Below are 13,206 nucleotides of genomic sequence, written 5' to 3' on the forward strand. Positions count from 1 at the left end.
CATTTCATATCAATCCACAATTCTATAATATTGCTTTGGGTCTATAGAGGACACTCTGAAAATTTCTGGCAAAGAACAGAATTTCTTGTTTCTGTCATGAACTCACCATCCGAGCAGCCACTCAAGTTTTTTCTCTGTTGCTATTTCTGGTATCAGATGTTCCATAGGATTGCCAACTGTCATGAGCACATCAAAGTGGGCACATAAGAATTATTCCTTGTCTTTTCTGTAGGATATACCATAGTTTTGTATTTTTGGGGTAAATTATTAATTTTGACACCTGTTGATTAGGTGTCAAAACTTAACTAACATAGGAAGTCATATGAATTGCAGTGAGATTATTTAAATGAGATATCGATAATTATACCTTAATCCCTTAAGATAATGTCAAGGAAGATATAGTTACTTCTTGGTAGGTTTCTTATGATCATTTTTGCTGTTATTTTGTTTCAGAGTGTTTGCTCGGGCAAATACTGCTGAGGGCTATTTTGGGAATGTAAGAAGATACAGGTCAAACATTAATCTTGAATGAGAAGAACATGCAATAGTTAACAGCTTTCATGACCTATTTCCTGAAGAGGTTTTCTCGTTGGGAATGAAAGGTATGCACTCTGTATCCATTTGGAAATTCAATTCATGCTTAAGCATAAATACTCTTTTGCAATAGGTTCAAAATGATTAGATAATTTTTCATAGTGGTAATTTTCCTTGCACATTTGTTTACTTATGTTTTCTATGTATACTGATGCTTTTTTGCTTATCTTAGTAAATAGGATGGTCAGGTTGATTGATCCAAGGCTGTATGTGGGAGTTACTGGAGAAAGTATTATTTCTTTTTCATCCATACAGAATTATTATATGTATTTAAATTTTATGAAATGTTTACTAGTCAGTTGTTTTGATCTACTACTTCTATTTGTATTTAAATGAGTCTCAGTAAACATTTGTGTGCCCAGCATGCTAGAGGCTATTGAAGTGGCTCCTCTCTGATTCCATCTGTTATGACTCCCTTGCACCATCCCTCTGCTCTGCCCCTATCACACTGGCCTAAGCATTAATTCCATAAACATTCCAGGCACATTGCTGCCTTGTAACACTGGTCCCAGCTGTCCCCCCTCTGAGCAAAAGGGCTTTCCCCCAGGTATCCACATAGCTAATTCCCTCATCTTCTACATTAGCTAGTAAACATCATGCCGTCAGCCTCCAGCATGAGTTGGCCCTGTGGGAACGGAGTCAGTCTTTAACTTTTCCCACATTGTGGGCAAGGTTTTAAAAAGGAGATGAACTGTGTTAGCACACCTGCTTTCCAGAGAACAGAGAGCTGGCACCAGTTGTCTGCTTTCCATCTTCCTCAAATAGATGATGGCACAGCGTGTCTATCGTATGGACATAAAATCATGCCTCGCTGGAATGTGGTGTGTAGGGTTGACATGTGACTCCTTTATCTGTCAGAACCTTTGGTTTTAGTCAGTGACAGAGGATAGGTAAGCAGGGATTTTGACTGCATCATCACTACCCGACTGTGTGTCCTTCCATGTGGAGATACCCAATGGCCTTGCCCTCTAAGACATAATAGAAAAATGTCACTTACATGAAGTCTTATGTCTCACTTTTCAAGCAGATGTGCACTCTGCTGTTATAAATTATTTAAACTGCTGCTCAGAAATTCGGCTTTTGCTCCATTTGCTGAGAGTTCACTTTGACCTTGAACTTGATATTTAGCTATTGTCACAGTGATTTCCCAGGTGACCGGAAGCATCTGGTGTTGCCATGAGCCCCAACTCAGAAGTGGATTTGACAGTCTGCCATCCCGCCATCTTTTTGACATTTGAGTGTCACACAGTGGTGGAGCAGTCATGTGGAAAGGAAGGAGGAGATGAAAAGTTTTTGATGGGCACAGCTTCCATGAAATACTGATAAGCCTGTGAAAGGGATGTTTAAGAATGCTCTGGGTCAGCTCCCCTAGAAGGGATGAGCTGCTTGCCTGTTCAGCCAGATGTGAGATAATCTTGATTGTTGTGCATGAAGAGACTTACATGGAACCAGATATGGGAAGGGAAATTTGCCATCTGAGAGATGATCATGGACCTGTGTAAGTTTCCAATGAAAATAAAAATCTCAAGACTTCCTTGCAATTGGCACATGTGCAAAAAAATTGACTGATATAATGCACAGGATGGAGGTCTGGGTCCTAAGTTACTGCCACTCTGTCGCTATCTCATTATTAAATCTTACTCATAAAATAAAGGCAGGTAAAATAATTGAATGATATGGTGAGTTCAACAACTACTGAGCTCCAACCATCAGTTGCCATGAAAAAATGTATGTGTTTTTCTAGTTCTAGTGTTTCCAGTTCTTTAGAATTCTCAAAAGAAGTTGGAATCCAGATATTATGAGAAATCATTACACTTTTTTAATGGGCAACTAATTCAACCTTTCAAATATACTGCATGGAGCCAGCAAAACAAGTTTGAGGGAATGGATAAATTCTCTTGGTTTCCAAGGAGCATTGCTTCCAGGAGATAGAGTCCTTCTTTCTATGAGAAACTAAGGACCAAAAAAGTAATACAGCTTTCTAAGATCAACTTGTTGTCATGAACACTTACTTAGGGCCAAGGTTTCCATGGTGGCACAAATGGTAAATAATCTACCTGCCAACACAGGAGACATAAAAGGCATGGGTTCAATCCCTGGGTCAGGAAGATCCCTTGGAGAAGGAATGGCTACCCACTCCCATCTTCTTGCTTGGAGAATTCCATGGACAGAGGAGCCTGGTGGGCTACAGTCCATGGAGCCACAAAGAGTCGGACACGACTGAGCGACTTTCACTTCACATTCAAGTTTAAGCCTCCCACAAGATATCCTGGAAGGATCTGGCTCTATGAACATTCAAGACCAAGTTATTCCTCTTTTCTAAGCCTGTATCTTTATCTGTAAAGGAGATATAAGGATAGCTATTCTCAGATTAAATGCATTTATAGTGATAAATGCTCTGAAGTGCTTTGAAGTTAGTAAGTTTTCAATACGTGTTTGTTGAGTAACATCAGGTTTTAAAATGAAAGATTTTTTGGTTGCATATTCTATCTGCTCTCTAGTATTAGAAGAGTAGAGGGAGGGCTTCATAGATGAGCAGAGAAGGAGGATGGAGAGGCTTGGAATTGTAGGGAATGAAATCTATCTATGTGGTCTGATTCTAGCTTTGTCCTGAATACCTGTGTAACTTCAAATGATTTCTCTCTGGGTAGCCCTGATTTTTAGTTTCATGAAAATCTCTTTTGGAATTTATGGGTCATTTGGGAAGAATTGACATCTATCTTGGCTGTATTGAATCTTCTTTTTTTTATAATTTTTATTTATTTACTTAATTATTTTTGGCTGCTCTGGGTCCTCATTGCTGCAGGGACTTTTCTCTAGTTGTGGCAAGTGGGGGCTACTCTCTAGTTGCACTGCCCAGGCTTCTCACTGTAGTGGCTTCTGTTATTTCAGCACATAGGCTCTAGGGTGTGTGGGCTCAGTAGTTGCTCCTCCTGGGCTCCAGAGCACATGCTGAATAGTTGTGGCCAGGGGCTTAGTTGCTCCATGGCATGTGGGATCTTCCTGCACCAGGGATCAAATCTATGTCTCCTGCATTGGCAGGTGGATTCTTTACCACTGAACCACCAAGGAAGCCCTGAATTGAATCTTTATTATGACATTTATTCAAATCTCCCTGTAAGTAATTCAAGAATGTTTTGTAGTTATACCCATATGTCTTCCACTTATTTCATCATCATTTAGCTCTAAATATTTTGCAATTTCTATTGTTAATCACCTCATTCATTCATTCGATGAATATTTATTTACTTCTTACCGTGTGTCATGCCCCATTCAAAGCCCTGGACCATAGCTAGTAAACAAAAGAGACAGAAATCCCTATCTTTAGGGAATATATATTCTAGTCAGGAAAGCAGCAAAGAAACACAATAAATAAGCAAAATGTAAAGCATGTAAGAAGAGATAAAGTCTATAGAGAAAAATAAAGGAGCACAAAATGTCAGGCAAGGGCAGTGAGAATTCAATTTAAATTTATTTTAAAACAGAGCAGGTAGGAAAGGAGTCCCTGTAAAGGTGGCCCAGGGAAAGAAAGGGAGAAAAATGGTGGGAAACTGTTCCAGGAATGTGAACGGAAAGAACAAAGGCGCTGATGGAGCTGTATTCTCCTTATGTTTGAGAGCACCACCTGATTTGGATGGACTGCGAATGTCCTTTGAACAACGCTGTTCTAGAGTAAGTTGTGTATATTAGGCAATATGCTGAGTGTGTGTGTGTGTACATACTCACAGGCAAATCAGTACAACCATATGGAAAAAATACTTGAAAAATGCAAAATGATCGCATTTAGCAGCAGCACTCAGTGCTGGGCAGGCTGACCCCTATAGCAGGTGGTTCTTTTTTCATGACCTATACAGCTTTCTTCCTCACCTCTCCCCTGACCCCCACCCCTTGCTCCCTCAAAGTCCTAAAGGAAGAAGCTCAAACAATTTATCAAAGAAGATCAAACAAGTGTTTCTCGTGGTCTCTTGAATTCCCATATCAATTTCATATTTTGATTTTTTTTCAAAGAAAATTTTAATTCTCTAAATAGGGGTTCTTAATTTAGGCTGTCTCTGTTTGCCTATTGTGGTTTTAAAATCTCTTTCTTCTCTAAAAGTTATTGTCACAAGGAGCCACTGTGACTGATGGAAACCATACCATTTGATTTCCCAGATGGCTTGGGCTAGAAAGGCCCCCAAAACAGTCTGTGACCATTGATAATCTTCCTTTTGATCATGTGAAGATGAGTTCAGGGTCATTAACCATCATGTTCAGCTCTGTGAAGATTACAGAGTCTGAGGAATGCTATGTCTTTCCAGGAGGCCATTACTCATAAGTTTTCCCCTGTTTTTTTTTAAACAGTGTAACGAATCCTTTATGTTGCCATCATCTTGTATCAACAATTATCATCTTAGAGTCAAACTTATTTTTGTTGGAGGATAATTGCTTTACAATGTTTTGTTGGTTTCTGCTGTGCAACAATGTGGTACATGTATAAATTCTACTCTTTAGAGGAAAACTGTTCTAGAAATAGCAAAAAAAAAAAAAAAAGTGACCTATTTAGCCACTCTTCTCCTTTATGAAGCCAATTTGCCAGAAATAAGTCTGGTCTTCCATTGTCTCTCTTATTTTATAGATGAAGAGAAATCTGTGGCTTTGCTGAACTTCGGTTGCTCTTAATTATTAATGAAATGGGACTTGAAAAATGTCCAGTTTCACCTGAAGTCTGGCATAGCTTGATGTCTCTGCTTTGGCCTCATTTATTTTAATAACATTCAACAGACTCCAAAGTCTGCATCAAGGCCTCTGACTTTGGAAAAGATGCTTCTTCTTTCCCCAAGAGGATCCCATTCCATAGACTCGTGTTGCACAATATTACAAAGTTTTTCTCCAGGACCAGCTTCTGCCATTAGAAGCCTTGGAAGGTAGTGTCCCCTGGACAGTATACATCTGCTACCAGTCTCTGGAAGTAATCGCTTCCTTAGCCTTTGTGATACTAACTGTTTGCTCGTTAGCACTTTCTTTAATGAAGGATGGAGGCGGTTCTGCTGATCTGTATCCTGTGAGTACTAACATTATGCGTCTCATTGGCCAGCGTCTTGGATAGGAATACAGAGAGTTATGTTTGAGATAGAGGAGAAAAAATAAATAGAAAAACAAGAAGCCAACACTATAATGAGGGCTTCCCAGGTGGCGCTAGTGGTAAAGAATCTACTTGCCAATGCAGGAGATGCAAGACACACAGGTTCAATCCCTGGGAGGGGAGAATCAACTCAGGGATCGAACCTGTGTCCAGTATTCTTGCCTGTAAAAACCCCATGGACAGAGGAGCCTAGTAGGCTATAGTTCATGGAGTTGCAAAGAGTAGGACACGACTGAGCACACAACACTCTAAAGACTCGTGGTAGTCAGTCAACATTCTGAAATTTTCAAGATCTAATCGTATCAGAGTTGTTGTGTTTGAACACTTGATTTTCCATGTTCTTTTTTGGATTGACTATTTAGCTCTTACTTTTTGACACTTATCCACCACACCAATAGGTCACAGTGAAATGAGATTTTAGTGCTTTAAAAGATGTTTCTGTTGTAAGAAATGACAACATTCCTGGAGGTAATAATACTATTGTTTTACACTGTGGAGTGCATTAATAGTTATAAAGCATTTCCCCATTCATTGCCCTACTTTATCCTGAGAGCAAGCTTGTTCCGTGGGTGCTGTTTGTACCATGGTGGACAGTGAGTGAGCTTTACAGCTGAATGGCCCTGGGTTGCAATTCAGTCTCTACCACTTCCTAGTGATAGGACTGTTAGCCAATGGAATATGGGAAGTAGATTTGCCTCTTCCATGCTGAGTTTCTGAAACAGCTTGTTCTCCAAAGCCTCCACTCTCATTCTCTCAATCTCTCTTTTCTTTTTCAGTGTCTGGCCAGTGAGGGGATTCAGTCAGGGCATACCACAGTGCTAGTAAATAAATATTAAACTGTACTTCTGCTACTGCCGACAGGGGGACATCATTTATCCCTTGTCACTTGGTGCTTTTAAATCCAGGCTGATAGGATACCAAGTAGTTTAGCAAGAAGTGAATGAACAATGTATATGAAGTTCTTAACTTCGTGGTACAATAGCCTGGAAAGTTTTCTTTTCTAGAAGCTAAAATTCTGTATGTGTGTGTGTGTGTGAGATTCTTTTTTGAGAGACTGAAGCAATTTATATATATTTTTTCATTCTTTTATATATTCAGCAAGTTCTCATTAAGCATCTATCTAATGTACTAGGGCTTCCCAGGTGGCTCAGTGGTAAAGAATCTGCCTGCCAATGCAGGAAACATAAAGCTACACGGGTTCGATCCCTGGGTCAGGAAGATCCCCTGGAGAAGGAAATGGCAACCCATTCCAGTATTCTTGCCTGGAAAATCCCATGGACAGAGGAGACTGGCGGGCTACAGTCCATGGGGTCGCAGAGTTGGACATGACTGAGCACAGCACAGCAGAGCACAACGTACTATACTGGACACAGGAGACAGACAGGCTTTATGCCTTAAAAAGAGAGACAAACAAATAAATACATTAAATAAAACATAAATTGTAACTTGGATTATGAGTAGTCTTAGGAAGAAGGCACCCAGGGGATTCTTCTTTTTTGCTTTAAAAACATTTTTAATGATGCCTTAATCTCTAATTTGGCAGTATTCATTTTGCTTCTATTTTTAAAAGCTATTTTTACATTACAATGATTAACCTTTTTTAAGTATAAAACTTTTAATTGTATCTTGGCTAGAGTTTAGGAGACTCTGTTTAAGGAAGATGGTCGGGGAGGCCTCTTAGGCCATAAAGAGTGGGAACACCTGGAGCCCTGCAAAAAATTCAGGCGAATATTGAACAGCTTTGCGTACCACATGGAGAAATTTGGTTTTCTTTCTTTTTCACTTTCTCCACCAGAAGAATGTGATTTTATTGTTTTTAATTTTTAAAATTGAATGAAAGATTCTTTAAATTGTATAGTGCTTTACAATTTTCAAAAGTTTCACACACGTGATTTCATATAATTTCATAGTAAGCCTCCCCCCATCACCCCTGCTGCTGCTGCTGCTGCTAAGTCATTTTAGTCGTGTCCGACTCAGTACGACCGCATAGATGGCAGCCTACCAGGCTCCTCTGTCCCTGGGATTCTCCAGGCAAGAACACTGGAGTGGGTTGCCATTTCCTTCTCCAATGCATGAAAGTGAAAAGTGAAAGTGAAGTCACTCAGCGGTGTCCGACTCTTCTCGACCCCATGGACTTCAGCCCACCAGGCTCTTCTGTCCATGGGATTCTCCAGGCAAGAGTACTGGAGTGGGGTGCCATTGCCTTCTCTACCACCCCTACAATCCTTATATTCTGGCTTTTATTTTATCTTTAATTTTAAAAAGATCTTTTGGGCTTTGGGTGAAGAATGATTAGATACTGATACTGATACTTAGTAAGTGGTATTAAATGTGAAGAGACAGGATGATTTATGAAAAAAAATTTTGTAATCCATTAATATATAATGTCAAAAAAGGAATTTCTCCTACCAAAGGCATGTAAAGAGTTTTCAGTCCCAAGCTTGACAACAGTGGTCTTCCTGTGACCTGCCTGGAAGGGTCCTCCCTTCTAGGAGACTGCATGGCTCATGACATTAAAACGACTTTTCTTTTTAGGAAATATTATTTACTGTGTCTGATTATTTTAAATGGAAGGACATCTTTAGATTTACCTGAGGATGAAATGTCTTATGGAAATTTGTGATTTGTGTGGTGATGGGAAAGTCTTACTCTAAAGACGAGAGTAAATGGGCTATTACTTTTTGTTCTCTTTTTAGTTTATCCTAGAGACTGTTCAAAATAAATTGTGCTATTTTGACTAGTGCCACTGTAGCCGAACAAAGAGCATTCTTTGTTCCTTACATTATTAGGGTGTGTTTGGTAAAAGAAGGAATGAATAGTAATTTCCTCTGAGTACATGTTAAAAATAAATAGAAGGTAGTCTGCCAATAGAAATAGAACTATGAATGCCTGCTCATTTAGTTCTTCAAAACTTGGCTAGTGTCCTAAAACATGGGCCCTGTGGCTAGTTCTTCTGTAGATATGAATAATGCAAATATTGGGACTATTTGACTCTGGATAAAACCTTTGTGAAGTCACTGCATGTGGTTTTGTGCTGTCTGGCTGGGTTGGAGGTCTTGCAATGGGGTTTTCATGAACCTTTACATTCCCCAATGCCACTGCCATTAGTGTAGACTGTTGTAGACTTCCCGTTCACAGACACAGTTCACATGCTAGCCCAAGGAAATGGGTTCACAGGCCAGAAGAGTCATTGGACTATGGAGCTGCTACCTACAAGTTGTAAAGGGGCTAAGCGCTGTGTCTGAGTTTCCCAGGATTTGTTGTTGTTTAGTCACTAAGTCATGTTCGATCTTTGTAACCCCATGGACTATAGCACACCAGGCTTCCCTGTCTTTAACTCCTGAAGTTTGCTCAAACTCATGTCCACTGAATTGGTGATGCCATCCAACTATCTCATCCTTTGTCATCCCCTTCTCCTCCTGCCTTCAATCTTTCCCAGCATTAGGGTCTTTACCAATGAGTCGGCTCTTCGCATCAGATGGTCAAAGTATTGGAACTTCAGCTTCAGCCTCAGTCCTTCCAATGAATATTTAGGGTTGATTTCCTTTAGGATTGATTGGTTTGATCTCCTTGCTGTCTAAGGGACTCTAAAGAGTCTTCTCCAGCACCACAGTTCAAAATTCTCATTTTTTTAGTGCTCAGCTTTCTTTATGGTCCAAGTCTCACAACTGTACATGACTACCGGAAGAATCATAGCTTTGACTATATGGACTTTGTAGGCAAAGTGATGTCTCTGCTTTTTAACATGCTGTCTAGGTTTCTCAGAGCAACTTAGTGAAAATATGGTTGGATTTTTATTCACTTCTGGTCTACTTTTTATATGAGATTCATGTTAGATTTGGTTCAGTGAATGTAGAAATGTGCAGAAGGAAGTCAATAAGCAATCAAAATATACAGTCTTTGATTGGATGTATGATTTTGGTAAAGATTATTTTCCATCAAATATTTAACAGTTTTACTCCTGTTCTGTTCAATGCAAATTCTTGGTCTCTGGAGATGCTTATAAATTAAGTAAATGGCCATATGCTTTTCTAGATAGCCATTCATCTGCTGAAGCAGTTTTGAGGTTGTCTTCAGTCCTAGGCTTTTGCGATTGAAGCAGGAAAACATACTACTTTTGTTCAGAGACATGGCCCTCATCTGTGCTTTTTATGTTTGTTGCTATTTGTAGAATAGCAATGTATTAGAAGCTAGGCTTTCAAAAGTATCAGCAGGATTAAAAGATAACAATGACAAAATTTTTTTTCATCCAAGTCTCTGTGTTTATGTTACCATGATCATTTTTTCCTATTTATTTTGAGCTGAATAGTCAATCAAATTATTTTTGTTTTGTGGTTGATCTTTTGGATCTTCTACTTTTCCTTTTTAGTTTTCTTGTCAGAAAAGTAAGTCTGGGTTTTTAGTCTTGCTTTTTTTATGCAACTCAGGTAAATAATTAAAAGGCAATGGTTTGGAGATACTGGCTCATGATGAAGTGATACAGAAATAGGAATCTTGCTGGGATATTATTTATTTCTTCTTAAAAAAAATAAATGCAGAAAGTAATTAAGCACTGAGACACATTTAGCTGTAACTGTAAATGCAAATAGTTCATAGATATGAAGGTTTCCTTTGGTTGTGTTATTTTCTAACCATTAAGGATAGTTCTGTTATACTTTGTTATTGGAAAGCCACTTTCATGTTTTTCTTTTTTGTTCTTTCACTTTAGAACAATATTATGCATTTTTATTAAAATTATGAAAAGCAGCAGTCTTAGCTTAAGAAATATAGCATAACAGTTCAATTTAAATATGGGTGGCTTTACTACTTGATAAGTATATCATATTTAAAATATGTTGTTTTGATTTTGTTATTAATTAATTTTTATTGAAGTACAGTTACTCTACAATGTTGTGTTAGTTTCCACTGTACAGCAAAATGAATCAGCCGTATATGTATCATATGTTACCTCCCTTTCAAACTTCCTTCCCATTCAGATCACCACAGTGCATTGTCAAGTTCTTGTGCCTTTTGTGTTTTTTTTCTAGCACTCCCTTTCTTACCTGTTCTTAGGTTTATGTGGCCATGGTATGGTTATAGGTTTTCTGTAAAAAGATGAAGAAATTAAGAGTAGTGCTCCCCCTCAACAAAGAATGATCAATGACCCTTTGGTCCTATCTCAGAGATATTCAAAACCATGTCTTTCAGAAGGCTGTGCAAACATTGCTGGTATCTAATTTTAAAACATTTTCTCACTCTAAAAAGAAACTCTTTGCCCACTCCTCATGCCCACCTCCTTCCCTGCCTTTGGCAATCCTTAATCTACTCTTTGTTTCTGTTTTTTTTCATATTCTGGACATCTCTGATAAATGGAATCATAAAACATGTGGCTTTTCATGTTACTTAGCAGAGTGTTTTCAAGATTCATTCATACTGTAGCATGTATGGTGAATTTTATTCTGTCTCAATAAAGGATTCTGTCTCAAAAAATGTACACAAAAGCCAATAGACAGTTAAATTTTAACTAAAATTAAACTCTTACCATTCAGACAGGAGAACACCAACTGCATGAATAAATTTACTTGAAGTTAACTTATAAGCTTAAAGTTTTTAGTTTCTAGAGTCCCTTGGACTGCAAGGAGATCCAACAAGTCCAGCCTAAAGGAGATCAGTCCTGGGTGTTCATTGGAAGGACTGATGCTGAAGTTGAATCTCCAAAACTTTGGCCACCTGATGCGAAGAACTGATTCATTGAAAAAAACCCCTGATGCTGGGAAAGATTGAAGGCAGGAGGAGAAGGGGACCACAGAGGATGAGATGGTTGGATGGCATCACCGACTCGATGGACATGAATCTGAGCAAGCTCCAGGAGTTGGTGATGGACAGGTAAGCCTGGCGTGCTGCAGTCCATGGGATTGCAAAGAAATGGACACGACTGAGTGACTGAACTGAACTGAACTTCCCTCTAATTACATAATATGCCATTTCCCCTAAATATTAAAACTGGGTTTGAAGTAACTCTTTTTCTACCATATCAACCATGTGGTATCTTTTAAAATTGCAGGCTGTTTGTCTTTACTCCAGTGGAAAACCAGGTCATGAAAACCATCCTGAGGCAGAATAAGTGTGGACAGACATGTCTATTCAGAGTTTGAGTGCTGGAGTTTCTATCTTTAATACAAAATGTGTGATGTTTACTTTCCTGATTAAGTTTCTTTTTCCATAAAATGAGCACAAGTATTACTCATACCAGAGAGTGGCTGTGAGGTGTAACTGAGTGCTCACAATAAATAGTTCAGGGCACATGGTGAATTTTCAAATGAGGAAAGTGATTATTACTCTCATTGGTCCTGACATTAATACCATGAAAGTGTCCAGTTGTACTGTTTATAGAGCAATAAGCCCTGTAGTATTGAGTGTAAATGGGCTTGCTTGGTGGCTCAGTGGTAAAAAATCCACCTGCAATGCAGGAGTCACAGGAGACGGGGGTTCAATCCCTCGGTTGGGAAGCTCCCCTGGAGAAGGAAATGGCAGCCTCCAGTATTCTTGCCTGGAGAATCCCATGGGCAGAGGAGACTGGAAGGCTCCATGGCGTCACTAAGAGTCCAACAAGACTGAAGTGACATAGGAGGTACACACACAATGAGTGTAAATATTCAGTGAAAAGGGAAAGGTCTCTGTTAATTCTTGCCCTTATACATTAGAATTCAGCATATTGTGGCTAATGAGGTTGGTTTGGGCTGTTTATTCCCAGTGAGCAATGTGTCCATATGACCCATAAAGAAAATAATGGAAATATGGACACTGAATAGGCTGAAATGTTTTTTATTTTTTGCTTTTTTTATTAGGCCACATGGCATGGCTTGTGGGATGTTAGTTCCCAACCAGGGATGGAACCTGGGCCCTGGCAGTAAAAGTTCTGAATCCTAACTACTGCCTGTCAGAGAATTCCCAAGACTGAAGCTTTTGAATGAAAATAAATAGAATTCAACACATCTCCACTTTCCTACTAAGTATTATTTGTGTTAAAGTGTCAGTAAAGAAATTGGAAAGAATTTGACATTCAGATTAATGTCATTAAAAAATAGAATTATGAAAATGCATAAAAGCAGGAGCAACTAAACAGAACCCTAAATATAGAAGCATAAAATGCCAAATTCTTATTCAGACTGGAAGGTGCTTTTAGATAATATTGAAATTATTAAAACAATTACAGTAAAGTTTTAATTATTTGTAGGCTTTCCAGCATTTATTAATGTATAACCTAAACTACTGATCTTTTAAAGGAGTTTATTGCATGCAGTAGTTTTGTAGTACTTCATTAATTTAATAAATGCACTGAATGTTGAAGGACAAATTAATACTACTATTGACATCAAATACATTCTCTGTGAAAAAATAGCTTTAAATCAGTTGCTGCTGCTGCTAAGTCGCTTTAGTCGTGTCTGACTCTGTGCGACCCCATAGACGGCAGCCCACCAGGCTCCTTCGTCCCTGGGATTCTCCAGGCA

This window comes from Giraffa tippelskirchi, chromosome 3 (assembly GCF_054371585.1).
Source record: "Giraffa tippelskirchi isolate mGirTip1 chromosome 3, T2T-mGirTip1v1.2.pri, whole genome shotgun sequence".
Classification (NCBI taxonomy): Eukaryota; Metazoa; Chordata; class Mammalia; order Artiodactyla; family Giraffidae; genus Giraffa; species Giraffa tippelskirchi.